Source organism: Oryctolagus cuniculus, chromosome 2 (genome assembly GCF_051225735.1).
Source record: "Oryctolagus cuniculus isolate XC-2025 breed Fujian yellow rabbit chromosome 2, ASM5122573v1, whole genome shotgun sequence".
In the NCBI taxonomy this organism is placed as follows: Eukaryota; Metazoa; Chordata; class Mammalia; order Lagomorpha; family Leporidae; genus Oryctolagus; species Oryctolagus cuniculus.
Genome location: NC_142868.1, coordinates 165,346,985 through 165,368,010, shown reverse-complemented (window position 1 = coordinate 165,368,010; position 21,026 = coordinate 165,346,985). Strand labels below are relative to the sequence as shown.

At 43.9% G+C, this 21,026-nt stretch overlaps 1 protein-coding gene across 3 annotated transcripts in view; it reads right to left on the bottom strand.

Moving 5' to 3' along the window:
• KCNG3 (potassium voltage-gated channel modifier subfamily G member 3) overlaps positions 1-21,026 on the bottom strand; it is a 122,758-nt gene that overhangs the window by 39,905 nt on the left and 61,827 nt on the right. The gene's annotated exons all lie outside the window — the stretch shown is intronic.

The window sequence follows — 21,026 nt, the reverse complement described above, 5'->3', positions numbered from 1 at the left end:
ACATATATTACTATAGTATTTAAACTTGCTATATTAACTTTATGCAATGTTAAGAACTAATTAAGTATTTTAAAAATAAATGTTTCCTGGGGCAAGCATTTGGTGTTACAATTAAGCTGCCACTTGGGACTCTCACATCCCACTATCTAAGTGCCTGAGATAAAGACCAGAACTTAGCTTCTGACTCCAACTTCCCACTAATGCACACCTTGGGAGGTAGTAGTGATGGTTCAAATGGTTGGGTTCCTGCCACCCATGTGGGAGACCTGGACTGAGTTCCTGGTTCAGCCATCGTAGACATCAGGATACTGAACCAGCAGATGGGAGAACTCTGTTTCTTTCTCTGTGCCTTGTAAATAGATTAAGGAAAAAAGAAATGTATCTTGGGAACAAGCATTTAGCTTAGTGGTAAAGACATTCACCCCGGGCTGGCGCCGTGGCTCTCTTGGTTAATCCTCCGCCTGCGATGCTGGCATCCCATATGGGTGCCGGGTTTTATTCCCGGTTGCTCCTCTTCCAGTCCAGCTCTCTGCTGTGGCCTGGGAGTGCAGTAGAGGATGGCCTAAGTGTTTGGGCCCCTGCACGGGAGACCAGGAGGAAGCACCTGGCTCCTGGCTTCAGATCGGTGCAGTACCAGCCATAGTGGCCATTTGGGAGGTGAACCAACGGAAGGAAGACCTTTCTCTCTGTCTCTCTCTCTGTCTATAACTCTGTCCAAAAAAAAAAAAAAAAAAAAAAAAAGACATTCACCCCCACATCAGAGTACTGGGTTTTATTCTTGGTTCTGGCTCCTGATTCCAGCTTCCTGCCAATGTAGACCCTGGGTGGCAGAGGTGACAGCTCAACTAATTGGGTTCCTGCCATTCACATGGGAGTCCTGGATTGAATTCCCAATTCCCAACTTAGGCCCTGGTCTAATCCCAACCATTGTTGGCATTTAGGGACTAGACTAGCAGATAGGAGCTTGATCTTTAACTGCCTCTTTCTGTCTCTCCAAAATAAACAAAAAAATGCTTCCTCTTGATCAGAGGTAGGATGCACAAATAATGAATCACTGCAATATGTGAGGTTTTTTACATTATAATTAAACATATGCACTATAAGGGCTGGTGTTGTGGTGTAACAGGTTAAGCCACTGCCTGCAGTATTACCATCCCATATGGGTATCCGTCTGAGTCCAGGCTGTTCCACTTCCAATCCAGCTCCTTGCTAATGTGCTGGAAAAGCATCAGAGGGTGGCCCAGGTTCTTGGGCCCTTGCACCTCTGTGGGAGACCCAGATAAAATTCATGGTTCCTGGCTTCGGCCTGGCCAAGCCCTGGCCATTGCGGCCATTTGGGAAGTGAACCAGCAAATGGAAGATCTCTCTCTCTCTGTTAACTCTGTCTTTCAAATAAATAAATCTAAAACAAATACATACCATAAACTTTACCATCTTAACCATTTTTAAGTATGCATATAAATGTGGATTTTTTAATTACTGGAGAAAGTTTAGGCTGGCTCTACTAGTAGTCAGTAAGTCACAGAATTTCCATAAATGAAAAAGCTACTAAAAAATTAAGATTGTGCCATGGGAAGCTGTATATGACTAAAGGAGACGTCTGTACATAATACTTTTTCCTCCTTTAATTCTCCTAGTCCTTTGTATCAAACTTTATGGTTCATAAAGACCAATGATTTTTTTTAAAGATTTATTTATTTGAAAGGCAGAGAGAGAGAGAGAGAGAGACAGACAGACAGACACCATTCTCTGGTTCAGTCCCCAAATGGCCAGGAGCCACCAGCTTCATCCAGGCCTCCCACCTGGGTGCAGAGGTCCAAGGCCTTGGGCCATCTTCTACTGCTTTCCCAGGTGCATTAGCAGGGAGCTGGATAGGAAGTAGAGCAGCCGACACTTGAACCAGCACCCATATGGGATTCTGGCATTGCAGGCAGAGGTTTAACCTTCTATACCACAGTGCCAGCCCCCAAAACTAATGATCACTAGTAATAACAGTCCTTTTTGAATAAGCTGAAGCTTATCACATGAGCCTATTTGGAGATTCAGTGTGGTTAAGGATGTACTCGATTTCAGCTACATCATTTGCTACCTGCCTAGAACTGCTCTTGTTTTTTTAACTGAAACTGCTCCTGTGATTTTTAGCTGTCAAACTGTGTAACAGCTGTCCTTACAGGCCCCCTGGGAGTTCTCACCTGCTATTTCCCAGGTGGTTAGAACACAGTTCAAATGGCACTTAATGTCCTTGCAAAAGGCCACACTCACGGAATGGAAACTTTGAATCAAAGCTCCCAAAATCAGAGCAGGAAAGCCTGGCCTTTGGCAATCAGCTACTCAATACAACATGAACCATCAGCCTTCAGATTAAAGTAAGATCACTGTGCGTTCTGGACCCGTTAGACGTAGTTTCCACAGAATAAAATAACTGTCCACGGTAGACAAACAGCAGCAGTGAGGAGACCTCAGGTCACATGCAACAACAGGGTTAAGTCCCAGAACTGATTTCAAGGCCAGTACTACTGCAGGAGAGCCATGGTTGCTGGCTCATCTGGTAATCTGCAACCAGGATTACTGTTCCACCAGGGGGTCACCTACATAAAACAAGGATCCTCAGTTAGAAGAAACCTAGGCTTGGATTCCAGCTGAGCCTCAGGGAACATTACACAGGCCCTGAGACAGATAGTTGCTTTATCTGAAAGAAGCGGTTAACAATACCCAGCTCATAGGATTACCACAAATACTGAGCAGCATCCCTTAGTTACTCAATCTGGGTCGTATAGGGCCAGTACTCAGAGTGCCCACAGGGACAAATCACCCTGACCTTGCCAACAAGAGGTCAGTTTAGACAGTTTGGCAATCAAAAACAAAAAACAAACAAACAAACAAAACCAGAATAGGCCAATTCTTTAAATCTCTAAGTTATATTCCTCACCCAGACCCACTCTTGTTCAAATGTAAGTTTTAAGAAACATACTGATGTGTTTTATGACAATGGTTTGCCCATCAAAGAAAAAGAATTCCACGGGAGTGAAAAACAAATCATGAATTAGGACAATCTGATCTTGTTTTTGGAGGGGGGTAAAATCACCATCTTGATACGCAGACATTAAAAAGAGCACAGAAGGAAATATGCCAAATATTAAAAATGGTGATCTGAGTTTATGTGTTCACTTGACAAGCATGTACTAAGCCACAGTTATGTGCTGGCCTCCATGCTAGGTGGGGAGACTAGAGCAGTTAATGTGAGTTTGCTATTCTCGTAAACTCCTAAGCACAGTACAGCAGTGATGATAATAAAGGAAGATGGATGGGATAAGAGACTATCTAATGCATCTAATCTAGTATAGGAGCCAACGAGACCTCCAAAAAAGGAACATTTAAACCAACACCTGAAGAATAATGGGAGGGGCTGGTGCTGTGGCAGAGTAGATTAGGCATCCACCTGCGGTGCCAGCATCCCATTTGGGTACAGGTTCAAGTCCCAGCTGCTCCATTTCCGATCCAGCTCTCTACTGTGGCCTGGGAAAGCAGTGGAGGATCAAGTCCTTGGCCTCTGCACCCATGTGGGAGACCCAAAGAAACTCCTGGCTCCTGGCCGGCTGTGGCCATTTGGGGAGTGAACCAGTGGATGGAAGACCGCCCCCCTTCACTCTGCCTTTCAAATAAATAAATAAATCTTAAAAACAAAAACAAAGAAAGAATAATGGGAATCTGCTAAACATTAGGATGGGCCTGTGAAGCTGTTAAGTTCCAGATGGTTTTAATTTACTTTTTCCTTAATGAACACAATGCTTTAAATCATTATTTTTCTGTTGGTGATAACTTTTTTTAAAAGATTTATTGATTTATTTGAAAGAGTTACAGAGAGAGAAGGAAAGGTAGAGAGAGAGAGAGATCTTCCATTGCTGGTTCACTCCCCAATTGGCTGCAACAGCTGGAGCTGTGCTGATCTGAAGCTAGGAGCCAGGAGCTTCTTCTGGGTCTCCCACATGGGTGCAGGGACCCCAAAGAGTTGGGCCATCTTCTACTGCTTTCTCAGGCCATAGCAGAGAGCTGGATCAGAAGGGGGGCAGCTGGGACACCAACCAGCATCCATATGGGCTGCTGACACTGCAGGCGATAGCTTTACCTGCTATGCCACAGCATCAGCCCTCCAATGATAACTTTTTTAAAAAAAGTGTTTATTTGCTTATTTTTCACTTGAAAGGCAGAGTGACAGAGGAAGAGAGAAAGACATTTTCCATCTACTATTTCACTTCCCAAAAGACTGCAACAGCTGGGGTTGAGTCAAGACGAAGCCAGGAGCCAAGTCTCCAAGTAGGAGGACCCAAGTACTTGAGCCATTCCCTGCTGCCACCCAGGCACATCAGCAGGAAAATGGATTGGAAGCTAAGGCAGGACTTGATCCCAGCTCTCAGGATGTAACTGTCCCAAAATGGCACCTTAATTTGCTGTGCCACAACGTCTGCTCCCTGGTAATATCTGCTTAATTCAGGGCAGAAAATGGTTTCTGATCATACTAGAGATTGTAGTCAATTTCCCAGTGTTTACCTGGGGCCAGATGTGGGCTGAGAGATGAAAACGAGGAAAAGTCTAAATAGTCAAGAATCTTGACATTGGAAAGAATCTCAGAAAGCAACAAATTCTCAGTCAAAAAACAGACCCCGTAGCAGGCGTTTGGCACAGAAGTTAAGATGTTACTTGAATGGCCATATCAGAGTGCCCGGGTTTGAATCCCAACTCCACTCCTGATTCCAGCTTCGTGCTAACGCACCCCTGGGAAGCAGCAGGTGATGGCTCAAGTACTTAGATCCCTGCCACCTACATAGGAGACCCAGATTGAGTTCTAGGTTCCTGGATTTCCTGGCTCATGGCTCCAGCCTGGTCCAGCCCTGGCTGTTACAGCCATTTGGGGAAGACATGGAAGATGTCTCTTCCTATATCTCACTGCTACTCGGCCTTTCATGCCACAGCCACATCCACTTAGGAAGCCACCACCTGCAGCCTCAGCCCCAGGAGGGACTTCTGCAAAGCCCCTACAGGCTCCTGGTTGCTGAATCCAATGCGCAGTTTTCAGTCTTCACCTTTCTCTCCAAGCTGGACCCCTTTCCTCGACTGGTCCCATGTGGTGGTCTCCAGGGGCCAACCTAGGCTACTTCCTGTACTCCATCACTCGCTCAGGGAAATTTTTCATACGCTTTTCAAATGAGCTCCTTCTGCTTCTATCTACAAGCCAACAGCTCCCCAATCCTAACTGTTGGGTGACTCTAGATGGGACCTCTCCCCAAGCCTCCAGGCACAGAGCCTCCTGCCTGCAGGTTACTTCCATTTGGATACTGTCCAAGATCCCCAAATCCTTATGTCTAAACCAGAACTCTTCCCACCAGAGGTTGCTGTCTCTTGCCACCGGCTCCTGAATCCACTCTCATCGACTCCCCCTACCTGGATGATGACCACAATAGCTTCCTAACTGACCCCACAGTCCCCAGTCTCTTCTTCCTTAAGTACAAACCCTCCCATTTCACTCCCAGCTTTGAGGCCTTCGATAGCTCTGAAACTACAGGATAAAGCCTAGCTCCTTGGGGGGCTCATGGGGACCTCCCCTAATCTGGACCTTGCCTACCCATAGGCACCCCTCCCTTGCCTGTCTGTGTACCCACTCAGCCCAGTGTGACTGCCCAAACAAGCCACTTCCTCTTGCTTTGGTGAGCCCTGTAAGTGCTGTGCATCCTTAAAGCTCTGTCTCCCTGAAGGCTTCGTGAACTGATGAGCTGATTGAGACTGACCTCTGGGCTCTCACAGCAGCTTTCATAACCTCTGTGCCCTGCCTAGCTCTCTCTAATGTTTTATTACTGCCTCTTCCCTCTCCCCACCAGGAGCTGCTTATGCACAGGGAGTGTCTTCTGCACGCGTGGCAAGGCCCTGGCACAGAGGGAAATGAGGCAAGAGACAGGAAACAAACCAAGTGATGACAGGAACTTGTTAGGATGACTGGGAAGTGTTTGCCTGTATTTTCTTTCCTGCTTTCTATATTGTCTAGCACGTGGATTATACAATTTGTGTACATTTTAAAAAGGAACTTGTTTTTAAAATGTGCCCAATCTCTCCAGGCTAGCTCCCATAAAGGAACCTGCTAAGTTAAAATCGCCCTTGAGTTCCTCTCTCCCCAGAACCCCAAGGCTCCTCACAAGACCCCCACCACCTTGAGCTCCACACATTTTTAGAACTTGGCAAGGAAAAAAGGCTGACTTCGACATTTCGGCAGACAGAAGGACACCCCCCCCCCCCCACCAACACACACAAATTCCTTGGCCTTGAAAAGGTTACATTTTGCTTGCAGCTAAGTGCCAAAACCCATTTTTGGCCAAACATTCATCAGAGACTAATCACAAGGGAAGAGAGACTTTAACAGACTTGGCCTAAGATCCATCAAAGATAGAGATGACTATGATATCTGTCGCCTTGAGACAACAATGAAAGATGAGGGAGGATAACTCAAAATTCTTTTTTTTTAAACAAAAACATTAATTTTCTTCTTAAGTAACCAACATCTCAACCACACCAGCTTGCATGTCTTTTAAATCTGTGATTGAGTAATCCCAACAATATAAGTCTGACATTTGTCATTATTTGTCCTTAAAAGAAAACAAGCCCAATTAGTTCCAAAAATAAAATACAAAGAAAAACTCTGATGAAAAACAAATCCCGTAGCTTAGAAATCATCACTCTGATTAATAGCACATAAGTGTTACCTGACCGATGCACTTCTACCTTAAACACAATTATTGCACATTTCTTGGGATTTCCCACTGGGTTTTTAGTTTGTGCCCAGATCTTTAATAGCAGTTAATTAAAGGGGACCTTGCCTCTCATGTCAATCAGGGAGACCCTGGGGGGAAGTGTCAGGACCTGGCTCAACAGCTACACTGGAAGGCACTTGGCTCTCTGAACTCAGAAGTCCCAGCGTCCACTCCTGAAGGGCTGGTTTTCACTCTCCAGCCTGGGGACAGGGCCTCTGCCTGCAGGAAACCCTGCCTGGCACACCGGCCTGCTTCTGGGGGATGCATCCACTATGCTGTTGGCAATGCAAGACAAGGCACCTCTGGGCAGTGGGGTGGAAACACCACCCACAGTGAGGGTCCCAGGAGACAGTGGCTCTGTGTCAGGGCCACTGTAGTGTAAGAAGGTCAAAGCTGGAATCATCGCCGGCGCCGCGGCTCACTAGGCTAATCCTCCGCCTTGTGGCGCCGGCACACCGGGTTCTAGTCCCGGTCGGGGCGCCAGATTCTGTCCCGGTTGCCCCTCTTCCAGGCCAGCTCTCTGCTGTGGCCAGGGAGTGCAGTGGAGGATGGCCCAAGTGCTTGGGCCCTGCACCCCATGGGAGACCAGGATAAGTACCTGGCTCCTGCCATTGGATCAGCGCGGTGTGCCAGCTGCAGCGCGCTGGCCGCGGCGGCCATTGGAGGGTGAACCAACGGCAAAAGGAAGACCTTTCTCTCTCTCTCTCTCTCTCTGTCCACTCTGCCTGTCAAAAAATAAAAATAAAAAAAAAAATCTGGAATCACTCCCTCCAGGAAGTGGGGATAGTAGGTGTGTGGGGTGTGGACAGGGATGGGAAGAGAACGACTAGGGATGAAGGGAGCAGTGGGGAGGGTCATGTGGCCTTTGTACTAGAATCAAAAGGGTCTAGCAGAAATGTCTGTCACTGAGAATATAAATGCAAGCAAGCAGCAGCTCTCAGAAGGTGCTGTTCTAAGACTGCTGGTCCCACTCCGTGTATGTTGGGTGCCCGAGGTACAGACGACCATCCCCCGCATGCTGAGTTCATGCAGATCCCTTATGCCCTTACCACAGAGAAGAGGAGTTAAAGGGAGGGGAAAAATACAAAGCAGGTCAGAGGAGGGTCACACGATCACTGCACGGCCACAGAATGCACAGAAATGCCTCCAGAGCCAGGAGACGCCGTTGTGTTCCATCCACCAGCAGTTTATTGCAAAGGGAAGTTTTGGTTGCAAACAAAAGGGAAGTTAAGTCCCCCGAATGGACTGCACTAATTAATAGAGTCAGCTCAACAGATAGTAACATACATGGAGTATCGGTTGTGGGTGGCCCAAAGTCAAAATTTATTAGCTAACCAAATATTCAGGCTATACAGTATTTTTTGATGTGCATACAACATATTTATATCATAACAAAGTTAACTTTTTATAAAATACTATTTCCTTAAGGACTGAATATGCTTAAAAAGCTTTAGCCACAAATTAATAAAATGCTTGATACACATTTTCAGGAACTATTAAAGACTGGACATAAATACATAAATAACATGACCTGGTAAGAAAAGCTATGAGCCAAATGACTTATACTTTACTAATCTCATATTAAAGCAGAAAACAAAATTATGTCACATAAATTGAGCAATTTTAAGAACCTTTTTATTAGAAGATAAAAGCTATGTCCACTTAAGCCATCATTCCCAGAAGAGCTACCCAACAATCTAGTCCCTTAAATTCCAAGCTTTAATACCATCTTTATTGTCCAAATGACCTTCCCTGCGGGTTGACACAGTACATCTGGTCCTTCCGTGACATATGCAGTGGCCATTAATGATGACAATTAGCAGTAATTATTTATACACACAGGAACTAGTGGAAAGACCTCACATACATGAATCATTACTGCCATTGAGAACAGGGTCAATGGGACAACAGTTCCAACCAATAACATGTTTGATCTGTTCCATGTCTTGCTCTCTTTGGCAATAAAGGTAGACACCACATTTTTTTTTTCTGAAACATTTTTCATGTTGAAAATACTTTTTATCCAGGTTCAGACTGTTAGTAATAAGGAGACATTTCATCTCTTTTACTTACATGGACTTTAACAGGTCCACATTTACCAGGTGCACAGAAAGAATAACAGGAAAGACCATTTGACCACAGATGGGCGGCAAGACAGAAGTGCTCTATTTTAAGGCAAATATCTTTATCACATGCATACATAGCAATTTACCCATTGATGAACTTTATCGGATGACAGTACCAAACAAGAAACTGAGGTATAACTTTATTCAATATAAATACAAGTGTCACTGAGCATAAAGACATTCTCAACATACTTAACACATTTTACGCATAACTACATAGAGAACTCTTCTCAAAGTTCTGATGGCCAGAAATCTCCCAAGATTCTAAATTCTAGAAAAAATACTAGATATTAAATACTCTAATACCTTTGCAATAAGGCTCTCTACATAAGGCTATCTTTAATTTAAGGCTACTTCATCTTAGTATCTGAAAAATAGCAAAAATATGCACCAAGATTCAAGCTATTCTGAAGTAAAGAGAAAGGTCTTGGTCTTCCAAGGGGCAGTGAGGTGATCAGTTTATTGATTAAAATTAAATGTGAGGAGCTGGCATTATAGTGCAGTAGGTTAAGCCACCACCTGCAACACCAGCATTCCCTATGCGAGTGCTGATTCGAGTCCTACCTGCTCTGCTTCCAATCCAGCTCCCTGCTAATGTGCCTGGGAAAGTGGCAGATGGTGACCCATCTGCTTGAGCCCCTGCTACCCACGTGGGAGAACTGAATGGGGTTCCGGGCTCTTGGCTTCTGCCTGGCTCAACCCTGACTATTGTGGCCATTTGGGGAATAAACCATGGATGGAGGATCTCTCCCCACTTCCCCCTCACCCCCACTATCTCCCTCTGCCTTTCAAAAAGTAAAAAATCTTAAAACAAAAAATTAAACGAGCCAAAAAAATTAAATCACATCAAATAAAAAATTTTCCTGTCATTTTTTAACGTAAAACTGATTAAATGGTTGCATGTATAAGGTACCTTTTCATGCAAAATAGACATACATTTACTTTTATATAAATAACTTAAATAGAATATAATCCACAATGTGGTATTCATAATATACTTTTAAAATCTACACTGTGTGACATTTACAAAAGTAGATCTAGTATTAACTTTCAAGTTAGAAATGGCCTAACAGTTTCTTTGGAGATTTCCAGTCAATGGCTTTCTAAAATGAAGGGCACAAATCCAAGTCACAGGCCATTTGGTGTATTAACGTGCAAGTCATCAGTTTTGGGCCCTGAAAGTGAAAAATGATTGATATAACAAAGTAGAAGAAGTACATCTCAGATTTCTGTTATGGACCAATGACTTACAATGTCTAAGTAGTCTTAATTATTTAATAGTGTGATGCAATGACTTTCAGTGAGAAAAACCAATTACTAACTGTATTCATGTTCAAAATGTTTTCCTTAAAATGAAAATAGTATTCATTATGCCCAAACACTCAGGTAATGTAATGACAAGGTAGATTTTTTTTGTTTGTTTGACAATCACTGCACTAATTTCCTCTCCCAAACTCTCAGTGGCATTAAGAGGGGAAAAAAAAATTCCAATTATTTTCACCTGATAATGCAACCAAGTACTCCAGAAAAATATTGTTCTAAGGGGAAATTTGGCAGGAACTGCTTATTAAGTTCACAAATTAGATCAAAGTAAGAGAAGCAGAACAGGATTCAAAAGATTAAAACTACCTAGCTGAATAAATAATAATAACAATAAACCTTAAAATAGCACTGAGTAACCAGAAAGATCTACAAACCAAATTCTGCCTCCACAGCAACACTGAGCATCATGGGGCACGAAGGACCCTCAGGTGTTCCCTGTCACCTATCTTACAGAGTTGCTCCCTGCACAGTCTAAGGCTCAGTGCGAGGGGAGAGGAGCAACACGGTGCAAATACTAAGGGCTTGTTTAGCTGAAGAGATTTAGAAACCTGCTTACTTAGTTCATGGCCAAACAAGCCACTGACTCCAACTCAAACACTTGAGCTTCCAGAAACGGCCACAAATCAGAAACAGCTTCTGCCCGCGGAACGATTCACTCTTGTAACTGTGGCCAAGCACAACAGCAATGTGAGCTGTGAGCAAAGCCCATTTTCTGCTCTCGAATATGCCAGACAAGACAATCACTCTAACACCCCAAGAACCTGGGACTTCCTGTGCATTATGTGCAGTCCACAAATGTCACTGACATGGGGGACCAGGAGTGAAGGTCTGTGCAAAGTCTCGGGGGCCAATTATGACACCTCCTACACCTCCTTCCAGGAGGAACTGCCCTGTCCATAGTAATCTCTCCTCACCCCAGAAAGATTGCTTCCCTTGGCCGGCGCCACGGCTCACTTGGCTAATCCTCCACCTACGGCACCGGCACCCCAGTTTCTAGACCCGGTTGGGGTGCCGGATTCTGTCCCGGTTGCTCCTCTTCCAGTCCAGCTCTCTGCTGTGGCCCAGGAGGGCAGTGGAGGATGGCCCAAGTGCTTGTGCCCTGCACCCGCATGGGAGACCAGGAGGAAGTACCTGGCTCCTGGCTTCAGATCAGCGCACCGCACTGGCCGTAGCAGCCATTTGGGGAGTGAACCAACGGAAGGAAGACCTTTCTCTCAGTTTCTCTCTCTGTCTAACTCTGCCTGTAAAAAAAAAAAAAAAAAAAAAAAAAAAAAAAAAAAAATTTGCCCCCTCTAAGCAAGGGGGCCTGGTCTGGAAAACTCTTCCCCAACCCAGGTGACAGTAAGGCTAAGCTGACACCACACTGGAACCTTAAAGAGGAAATAAAGAGTCAACAAGAGGGCCCCCAGGGGAGAAGAGAGAAGCAGCAGCAGAAGAGAGGCAGCCGTGTGGGTGAGAGTGACGCCAATCCAGATGCTAGGCCCAGAGAGGCAGGCAGGATAACGCCCAGAAACGCCAGACTCAGCCAGGCACCTGTTGTGTCCTTCAGCAAACACTGCATTACCTCCAGTGACCTCAGCACTTCCCTGTAACGAGTGAGCCTATAAACACCGGGAGGAAGATATATTTTTGAGGGATTTGCTGGCTGCAGTTTTTTTTTTCCTCTAGGCAAATTTTATTAGAATGACCAAATAGGGTCAGGGATTTATTTTAAGAATACTTAAAAGCATTGTGCAAAAATAAAAGAATTATAAAATATTGGTACATTATTTTTAATGGAAAAAGTAGGAATAATTTTCATTATACCATAAATTTTAGGAAATGTAGCCTATTCAAGCATTTAATGATTTGTAATTGGGGATCCTCTTGGTCCAGGAATCAGTTCCTATGAATGGTACTGAATACATTTATTTTACACTGACAGAAAAGTTCACCTCTCTGAAAGCTTTTTGTCTTCAACATTTTAATAAATATGCAACATTAAAAATGTAGGGTGCCCCAAATCTTGGCTTGTAACTGCATTAGATTTGATATCTACATTTGCACTGAATATTATTAACGTCTGCCTAGCACATCCGCAAGATTTATTTAAAATGTAGCCATCAACCAAAGCCCTTTGAGGCAAATGTACGTAATTAGAGCTCTCAGTATTCACTCAAATGCTGCATTAGCAACATAACTCATGAAATGCCAGTGGGGATCCATCCATTAGAAATTAGTCAAACAGGAAAACTTGGAAGTGGTCTTCTAACCATTTGGAGAAGTGTTAGCTGTACATAATATTGAGCTTTTTTTCTCCACTTATTTTACTGACATAGTTTCCTAAGGGAATTTCAGAATGATTATATCCATGATGATGCATTACATGAAAAGATCTGAGCTTAGTATCTGTGTACAGGATCCTCTGGTTAAACTAAAGAAAAGGTCTTGAGAGAACAGATGGGTTTTTCCTTGTACAAGGATCTCTCAGAATATTTGCCAGAGTGAGGCCAGCTGATGGTCATCTCTGTGTACATGGCCCACCCAGTACCAGCAACACTGGTTAAGCAATATCCCCACTATGTGGACACAAAGGATTAAAACAAATTTTTTCCAGGGCAAGGCTAAGGGGAAATGATGTAGCAATGATCCAGTCTTGTGTCTGAGATACCTTCTTCCCCCTCCACCTGGTAACTCAGGGGAGCCTGCACCTCCTCTATGTGTTCTGGAGCCAAGTGTAACACTTAACCACTGCTAGGAAAGCCAATAACAGGAAGCCCAGACAGGCTCCCTGCTTCTCAAGTCCTTCTACCGAGTTATCTCCATGAAAACTGACCTAATGTGGACCATTCAGGGAGATGGAGGTGCCTCCCTCCACATTCTCTGGCCTTCTCCCAGGACTCCCTGGAATATATGAATTTGAAAAGCGTAAAGTCAGGTAATAAGGAAGCATTAAAACAAACCAGATGACAGAAGCAAATTATCTTATATCTCTGTGTCTATATCTTTAGAGAAGTGAACACAAACTCAATTAACTTGGGTTAATGAAAAGAATCAGTTTAATAGGCTTAGGAATCATTAAATGTATATCAATTGGAGAGCTGTTTAAAAACCATCAACAAGGGGCTGGCATTGTGGCACAGCAGGGTAAGCCACTGCTTGTGACACTGGCCTCTGTTCCACTTCCAATGTAGCTCCCCGCCACTGCACCTGGGAAAATGGCAGAAGATGGCCCAAGCATCTGGGCCCCTGCCACTCATGTGGGAGACTGGGATGGAACTCCTGGCTCCTCGCTTTGGCCTGTACCAGCTCCAATCATTGTGATTATTTGGGGAGTGAACCAGCAGACGGAAGAACTCTCTCTCCCTCTCTCTCTCTGTCTCCATCTCTGCCTTTCAAATTAAATAAATCTTTATTTAAAAAAATTAAAAACCATCAACAAGTAATTCTATGTCTTCAATTTGATTAGTATCTTGTAGATGTAAAAATTCACTTCAATAAAATATATTTTCTGACATGGTACAATTTAACTTACAACAAATCAGTGTTTCTTTTCATGAAAATATAGTTAGAATCCAACACCATTCCATGATAAAACACTTAACAATGGCACTGTGGCCTAACGGGTTAAGCTGCTACCTATGGTGCTGGCATCCTAAATGGAGTCCTGGCTGCTCCACTTCTGACCCAACTCCCTGCTGACGCACCTGGGAAAGCAGCAGAGGATGGTACAACCCAGATGAAGCTCTTGGTTCCTGGCTTCAGTCTGCCCCAGCCCTGGCTATTGCGACCATTTGGGGAATGAACCAGCAGATGGAGGACTTCTCTCTTTCTGCCTCTTCCTCTCTGTAACTCTGCCTTTCAAATAAATAAATAAATATTTACACACACACACACACACACACACACACACGGGAACTCTCAATCTGATAAAAGGCATCTATGGAAAAACACACAGCTAACACTAAACTTAACGGTAAAAGACCAGAAGCTTTTCCCCTAAGAGCAGAAGTAAATCCAGGGTGTCCACTCTTACCCCTTCTATTTGACATTGTACTAGATGTTTTAACTGGGGCAATTCAGCTATAGAACGAAACAGTATCCAGATTAGGAAGGAAGAAGTAAAATGATCTGTTTGCAGACAACATGGCCTTATTAGAAACTTCTCAAGAATGCTTTAAAACCTACTGGAGTTAATAAACAACCTCAGAACAGTTGCAGGGCAGATGATCAGAAAACAACATCAGCTCTAGTTTTATACACTAGGAATGAACAATTGGAAAATGAAATTAAGAAACAATTCTTACAATATTATCAAAGCACTTAGAAACAAATCAACCCCAATTAGCATAAGACTTGTATGCTGAAAACTATAAAACATTGTTGAAAGAAATTAAAGAAGACCTAAGTAAACAAAGATATCCCATGCTCATGGATTGGAAGACTTAATATTGCTGTGATACTCTAATGATCTACAGATTCAATGTAATCCCTATCGAAATTCCAACTGCCTTATCTTTGCAGAAACTGGACACGATACTAAAATCCACATGGAAAGGCAAGGGACTCAACATACAAAATATCTTAAAAAAAAGAAGAGCCCACACTTCCTGATTTCCAAACTTGAGACAAAGTTATAATCTTCTGTGTGGTTCTAACATAAGAACAGATGATAGATATGCTTATCTATGCTAAATAAGCATAGGAGCCAACACTGTCTCAGGGAGTTAAGCTGCTGCTTGTGACACCAGCACCCTGACTGCTCCACTTTCAGAACAATTTCCTGTTAATGCACCTTGTAAAGCAGCAGCAGATGGTCCAATTGTGCCCCTGCCACCCATGTGGGAGACCAGGATGGATGGAGTTCTAGGTTCAGCTGTTACGGGTATTTGTGAAGCAGAATATGGACGATCTCTCTCTCTTTCCCTCCCTCCTTGCCCCATCCCTCTCTCTGTTACTCTACCTTTCAAATAAATCCTCTAAAAAGACAGCACACCAAAAGTTCAAGAGATGAGAAAAAACAAATCAGATTACATCAAAATTTAAAACCATTTCCCGCAAATAATAACACTAACAGGGAAAAGACAACCCTCTGAATTAACATACTTATAAATCACCATAATGACTGCCTATAATTTTGTTACTTGGCATCCTTTTTTTTTTTTTTTTAAAGATTTATTTATTTGAAAGTCTGAGTTACACACAGAGAGAAGAGGCGGAGAGAGAGAGAGAGGTCTTCCACCCGCTGGTTCACTCCCCAATTGGCTGTTAACAGGCGGAGCTGTACTGATCCGAAGGCAGGAGCCAGGAGCTTCTTCCAGGTCTCCCACACGAGTGCAGGGGCCCACGGACTTGAGCCATCCTCTACTGCTTTCCCAGACCATAGTAGAGAGCTGGATCAAAAGTGGAGCAGCCAGGACTTGAACCAGCACCCATATGGGATGCCAGCACTGCAGCCAGAGACCTTACCCGCCATGCCACAGCGCCCACCCCACTTGGCATCCATTTTTAAATGTAAGTTTAGCTTTCTCACACCTGAAGTAGGACCCAGCCAGCCCTAACAGCCCCAAACAGCTGGGGCTGGGGCCGCTGGCTAGAGATGAAGACCCAGAGGCATCCCTCCCGCCTAGCAGGCTGGGCTTCCCACCTTGCACCACTTCTCTAAACGCTCCACGCAGCCATCTGCCCACTAATTTTAAATGAGGACTTCTCTATCACGTCAGGTCTCCAGGAATGAAGGCCTGCTTGCTTTAAACTCGCCAATTACTGAGCCCCTCCAGAGATGGATAGTGTCCTACACCCACAGGTCCTACCCCATCTCTGCTTGCACTCTCTGATCTCCAGGTGTGTCCTCCAGGTGTGCAGTGTATAAGCAAGCCCCCAGGGTCTGCAAGTACTAAACAGACACAAGCAAACAAAAACCTCTTAAATTTTCTCACTGTGGATGTGTCACTGAGCCTGTGCCTACAACCTGACCCCTGACAGGCAGCCCAAGGAGACTCATCCAGGTGCAATCTTGTTGATGGTCCATTACCAGGGCCTCTAAGGATACTAGGAACAGCAGCTACCGGCTGAGTTTATGACACTCACAGAATCTCATGCAAAATAATCATATCTCGTAGGGGTCTAGTATTAAATAAAGGACTCTCATTATCTAACGAGTAAAAGAAAACTCCCTTTTTTTAAAGGGGAAAGAATTTAAATAGGTATTTCCTCCAAAGAATATACACAAATGACCAAGAAATATACAAAAATATGCCAGATATCATTAATCCTTATGGAAATACAAATCAAAACAAAAGGGAGATACAATTTCCTACCACTAAGATGACGACTATTAAAGAAAAATGTTGGGGAGGATGTGGAAAAAAACAGAACCTCATATATTGCTGGTGGGAATGTTAACTGATTCAGATGCTTTGGAAAACAGTGAGGAAGTTCCTCAAAAATTAAACACAGTATTGTCATATGACCTGGCAAGTCCATACATAGGTATATATTTAAAAAGAAAAACACCCAAAGCCCTATGCTCACACAATAACTTGGACATGAATTTTCATGGCAACATTATTTGCCATAGCTGAAATGGAAAGAACTCAAATGTCCATGAACAGATGAGTGAATAAACAAAATATATTGTATCCACATGATTATTACTGAGCCATAAAAAGGGATGATGGACTGACAAATGCCACAACATGGATGAAAACATCACACTGAGAAAGAAGGCAGACACAAAAGGCTGTATGCCACACGACTTCACATATGCAACGTCCAGAAGAGGAAAATCTGTTGAGACAGGAAGTAGATCAGTGGTTTCACAGGGATGGGTGGAGTGGGAACGGGGGATAAAAGCTAATGGGGGTCCGGCGCTGCGGTGTAGTAGGTAAAGCCGCAGCCTGCAGTGTCAGCATCCCATATGGGCGCCGGTTTGAGTCCCAGCTGATCCACTTCATAGCTTTCTGCTGTGGCCTGGGAAAGCAGTAGAAGATGGCCCAAGTCCTTGGGCTCCTGCACCTGCGTGGGAAGACCCAAAAGAAGCTCCTGGCTTTGGATCAGCACAGCTCTGGCCATAGCAGCCATTTGGGGAGTGAATCAGCAGATGGAAAACCTCTCTCTCCCTCCCCTTCTCTCTCTGCTTCTGTAGCTCTGCCTTTCAAATAAATAAATTAAAAAAAAAAAAAAAGCTAAACATGATCAATTCTATGGTATGTGAACCACATTTCAATTTTTCTTAGGATCATCCCATACTTATTGAGTTTCACTTTTTAACTTTCCTAACTACTCCTTCCAAATAGCCTAAAGCTTGCGTACATAGCCACAGCATCAAAACTGGAAGCCACTGACATGGGCCTTCTCCAGTCAAACATCAGTAACTACTCCTCACTTCCTGCCCTAGCCACTCAGCTGGTCCTCAGCATGGTTGCAGCTCACTTGTGTGGGATTAAACAGAATAGGAGACAGGTTGTTGAAGTGAGAGAGGGCAAGGAAGAAAAGATCTAGAACAGGTAATAAAAAGAGTATCGGGGGCACATGTTTGGCACAGTGGCTAAGTTGCTGTGTGGGACCCCCACAGCCCAAATTAGAGTGTGTGGTTCAAATCCTGACTCCTCAGCTTTCTGCTAATACCCACCCTGGGAGGTAGCAGTGGTGGCTCAAGGAGTTGGGTCCCTGCCACCCATGTGGAAGACCTGGATAGAGTTCCAGGCGCCTGGCTTCACCCAGTTGTAGCTGTTGCGGACATTTTGGGAGTGAACAAGTGGATGGAAGATCTGTCTCTGTTCTTTCCCTGCCTGTCTCTTGCCTCTCAAGGAGATAAAAAAAATCATATTAAAAAAAATTTTAGGGGGACCAAAAAAACATGCCTTCTTAATTGACAAAAATATTATTAAGCCAAATATTATCATTATTCTTCAATCAGATTCCACATATACTAGCCACAGTTTTAAATAATTTGTTTTTTTGTTTTTTTGTTTTTTTGACAGGCAGAGTTAGACAGTGAGAGAGAGAGAGACAGAGAGAAAGGTCTTCCTTCCATTGGTTCACTCTCCTAATGGCTGCTATGGCCGGCGCTGCGCCAATCTGAAGCCAGGAGCCAGGTGCTTCCTCCTGGTCTCCCATGTGGGTGCAGGACCCAAGCACTTGAGCCATCCTCCACTGCCTTCCCGGGCCACAGCAGAGAGCTGGACTGGAAGAGGAACAACCGGGACAGAATCCGGCACCCCAACTGGGACTAGAACCCGGGGTGCCAGCACCGCAGGCGGGGGATTAGCCAAGTGAGCCACGGTGCCGGCCCTGATTTGGTTTTGAACCCCAAATAAGCATACCCTTCTCAAGCCATCTTACCCTTACACAAGAAAAACAAAAGTCAAAAAAACATTTACTTTAGGGGAATTTTAAAAAGGATTTATTTATTTGAAAGGCAGAGTTACAGAAATAGGAGAGGTGGTTCACTCCCCAAATGGCCTCAATGGCCAGGGTTGGGCCAGGCCGAAGCCAGGAACTTTTTCAGGTCTCCCATGTAGGTGCAGGGGCCCAAGCACTTGGGCCATCTCTGCTGCTTTCCCAGGCACATTAGCAGGGAGCTAGATCAGAAGTGAAGCAGCTGGAACTCAAATGGACACCCACACGCAATGCTGCCACTGCAGGCTGTGGCTTAACCTGCTACACCACTTCGCCAGCCCCCAAGGGGAGGTTAATACCACAGAAGACTCACAGGTTAAGAGATTCCCCAGGGGCTGGCACTGTGGCTCAGTGGGTTAACGCCCTGGCCTGAAGCGCCAGCATCCCATATCAAGACCCAGCTGCTCTACTTCCAATCCAGCTTTCTGCTGTGGCCTGGGAAAGCAGTAGAAGATGGCCCAAGAAGCTCCTGGCTCCTGGCTTCAGATCGGCGCAGTTCCGGCCATTGCAGCCAATTGGGGAGTGAACCATCGGATGGAAGACCTCTCTCTCTCTGTGCCTCTCCTCTCCTCTGTGCAACTCTGACTTTCAAATACATAAATAAATCTTTAAAAAAAAGATTCCCCAGCTGAGTTCCTGCACAATCCATCACTGTGCATAGGAAATACAATGACATTTCCAGACTTCTCCTATACAGATGTCTGGAACCCTATTACATAAAGTGGGATGGATGCACCTAATTACCGTGTGCACACCACAGTGCTCCTGACTCTGCCTTGCCCTGTAGCAAGGAAGATACATAAATTTAAAAAAATAATTTAATGAAATACACATATTCCCAGTTTCTATCAGATTTTTAAAAACTTGGCCAACTACAAATCTAATGAAAGGTAGTTTTCTTAAAATATTGTAAAGTAAATCTTACAATGAAAGTGACCAAGATATATAATTCTTATTTTAAATCTAGAATATTAATATAATTTGTATTATTTGTTTTTTAAAAAGCCTTTGAGTAAAAAATTTGGATAAGAGGTTAAGTAATTTATCTCAAAGCAAAAAAATCGAAGCTTTCCACTTCTGTCCTAGGAACACAAAACAAACATTCATATGGACCTGAAGATTTACTTTCTATCAATTTTATGATTTTGCATTTTATTCTCAAGTGTTTCAGATGAAAGAGTGGTTATGGGGGCCAGCGCCGTGGCGAAGGTTAATCCTCCGCCTGCGGCGCCGGCGTCCGGGTACCAGTTCTAGTCCGGGCTGCTCCACTTCCAATCCAGCTCTCTGCTATGGCCTGGGATGGCAGCAGAGGATGGCCCAAGTCCTTGGGCCCCTGCACCCGCATGGGAGACCAGGAAGAAGCTCCTGGCTCCTGGCTTTGGATTGGCACAGCTCCAGCCGTTTCAGCCATTTGGGGAGTGAACCAACGGAAGACCTTTCTCTCTGTCTCTCCCTCTCACTGTCTCTAACTCTACATCTCAAATAAAATAAATTTAAGAAAAATCTAAAAAAAAGAAAGAGTGGTTATGGTTCAAAAAGTTTAATATGTGTATCACAGGGTGGGCATTTGACACAATGGCTAAAATGCCTGCATCCCATACTGGAGTTCCTGGGCTCAAGTCTCAGCTCTGCTTCAGATTCCAGCTTCAAAGTAATGCACACCTTGGGAGGTAACAAGTAAGGGTTCAAGTACTTGAGTCTCTGCCACCCACGTGGACTCCTGGCTTCAGCCTGGCCCCAGCTCTGGCTGTTCTGAGCAATTAGGGATACAGTCAGTGAATGGAAGATTTCTTTCTCATTACTTCTCTCTGCCTACCTTTCTGGGCTTTTTGAATTAAAAAATAAATATGGATTGTTTTAACTACGAAATAAACATTTCACTTTTTCCGAGTTCAGAATTTGTACCTTACAAACACCACTCTCCACTAAGGCAGTAAACGTCGCCTGTCTTCAGCACTGTGGAGAGGCATGAAATCCTATCAAAGTTAAAAGCCTGAGCTTGTAATACAGTGAAAAAGCACTATGCAAGTTTAACCAATCATTTTATATTAACAGAGAAAAAAACCTATCATTGCTTATGCCTCCTTTCTTATAAAAAAAAAAAAAAGACAAAACAAATGAATAAAAAAGAAAGCCCTTGTAACAATACACGCTACAAATGGTTTCTACTCCATCATGGGCAGAATTAGAGTTATTTCTAAACAAGAGAAATAACTGAAGTCTCATGGGGGGACCTACCTAATATGAAATTATAAGACATTTTAATTTTAGTTTTAATACACTGTTGCATAAATAAGCACACCAGAACACTACTTCAGACACAGATGACTTACTCCTGGTAGTCAGATAACATTCCCTCTGGCTTTCTCTCCCTAAACGTAATTTAGGCTTTGACTGT